The following is a 2,553-nucleotide window of genomic DNA, read 5'->3' as shown; positions in this document are numbered from 1 at the left end:
TATAGTATTTCTAAAGGGAGTGTGACTGAGTTGGTCTGTTATTACAGAATCTCGACAAGGAGAGTCACTGAGTGGGTCTGTTATTATAGTATCTCCACAGGGAGAGTCACTGAGTGGGTCTGTTATTACAGAATCTCCACAGGAAGAGTCACTGAGTGGGTCTGTTATTCTAGTATATCCACAGGGAGAGTCAGTGATTGGGTCTGTTATTATAGTATTTCCACAGGGAGAGTTGCTCAGTGGGTCTGTTATTACAGAATCTCCGCAGGGAGAGTCACAGAGTGGGTCTGTTATTACAGAATCTCCACATGGAGAGTGACTGAGTAGGTCTGTTATTATAGTATCGCCACAGGGGGAGGCATTGAGCGGGACAATTATTATGGAATCTCAACAGGGAAAGTCAATGAGTGGGTCTGTTATTATAGTAATTCCACAGGGAGAGTCACAGAGTTGGTCTGTTATTATACCATCGCCACAGGGAGCGTCACTGAGTGGGTCTGTTATTATAGTACCTCCACAGGGAGAGTCACTGAGTGGGTCTGTTATTGTACCATCTCCACAGGGAGAGTCACTGAGTGGGTCTGTTATTAGAGAATCTCCACAGGAAGAGTCACTGAGTGGGTCTGTTATTATAGTATCTCCACAGGGAAAGTCACTGAGTGGTCCTGTTGTTCCAGAATCTCCACAGAGAGAGTGACAGAGTGGGTCTGTTGTTACAGTATCTCTCCAGGCAGAGTCACTGAGAGAGTCTGTTATTATAGTTTCTCCACAGGGAGTCACTGAGTGGTCCAGTTTTAATTTTATCTCCACAGGGAGAGTCGCCGACTGTATCTGTTAATATAGTATTTCCACAGGGAGAGTCGCCGACTGTATCTGTTAATATAGTATTTCCACAGGGAGAGTTACTGAGTGGGTCTGTTATTATGGTATCTCCACAGGGAGAGTCACTGAGTGGGATTGTTATTATAGTATCTCCACAGGGAGAGTGATTATTGTGTCTCTTTTTCTGGTATTTCCATCGGGAGAGTGAATGAGTGGTTCTGTTATTATAGTATCTCCACAGGAAGATTGAGTGAGTGGGTCTGTTATTATACCATCGCCACAGGGAGCGTCACTGAGTGCGTCTGTTATTATAGTACCTCCACAGGGAGAGTCACTGAGTGGGTCTGTTATTGTACCATCTCCACAGGGAGAGTCACTGAGTGGGTCTGTTATTACAGAATCTCCACAGGGAGAGTCGCCGAGTGGTTCTGTTATTATAGTATCTCCACAGGGAGAGTGATTATTGTGTCTGTTATTATAGTATCTCCACAGGGAGAGACGCTGAGTGGGTCTGTTACTTTTGTATCTCCACAGCGAGAGTGATCATTGTGTCTGTTATTATAGTATCTCCACAGGGAGAGTCGCTGAGTGGTTCTGTTTCTATAGTATCTCCACAGGGAGGGTCACTGAGTTGGTCTGTTATTCTAGTATCTCCACACGGAGAGTCACTGAGTGTGTCTGTTATTTTAGTATCTCCACAGGGATAGTCACTGAGTGGGTCTGTTATTATAGTATCACCACAGGGAGAGTGACTGAGTGGGAATGTTATTATAGTATCTCCACAGGGAGAGTTACTGAGTGGAGATGTTATTATAGTATCTCCACAGAGAGAGTCACTGAGTGGGTCTGTTATTATACTATCACCACAGGGAGAGTCACTGAGTTGTTTTGCTTGTATAGTATCTCCACAGTGAGAGTCACTGAGTGCGTCTGATAGTATAGTATCTCCACAGGGAGTGTCAATGAATGGCTCTGTTTTTGTGGTATCTCCACCGGGAGAGTCACTGAGTGGGTCTGTTATTATATTATCTCCACAGGGAGAGTCAGTGAGTGGATCTGTTATTATATTATCTCCACAGGGAGAGTCAGTGAGTGGGTCTGTCATTGTAGTATTTGCTCAGGGAGGGTCACTGTGTGGGTCTGTTATTATCGCATCTCCACAGGGAGAGTCACCGAGTGGCTCTTTTGTTGTAGTATCTCCACAGGGAAATTCACTGAGTGGGTCTGTTATTATAGTATCTCCACAGGGAGAGTTAGCGAGTGGCTCTGTTGTTGTAGTATCTCCACAGGGAGAGTCACTGATTGGGTCTGTTGTTGTAGTATCTCCACAGGGAGAGTCACTGATTGGGTCTGTTATTATAGTATCTGCACAGGGACAGTCACTGAGTGGGTCTGTTATTATAGTATCTCCACCATGAGATTCTTTCTGTCTCTTTCTCCCTGTCCCTTTCTCTGCCTCTCCTTCTCTATTTCTGTCTCTTTCTCTCTTTCTCCCTCTCTGTCACTGTCTCTCCCTCTCTCTTTAGCTCTTTTTCTGTCTCAATTCATAACGCTGTTTTACCCTCAGATCATCTCTCTTTCCCACTCTCTCTCCTTCTCTACCTCCCTATCGGCCATTCTCTCTCTCTCTCCCTCTCTCCCTGTATCTCCCTCTCTCTCCATGTCTTTGTCTCTCTGTCTCCCTCTGTCTGTCTGTCGCTCTCTCTGCCTCTCCCTCTCTCACTTTGCCGC

Source organism: Heterodontus francisci, chromosome 21 (assembly GCF_036365525.1).
Source record: "Heterodontus francisci isolate sHetFra1 chromosome 21, sHetFra1.hap1, whole genome shotgun sequence".
Classification (NCBI taxonomy): Eukaryota; Metazoa; Chordata; class Chondrichthyes; order Heterodontiformes; family Heterodontidae; genus Heterodontus; species Heterodontus francisci.
This window is presented reverse-complemented; position numbering follows the sequence as displayed.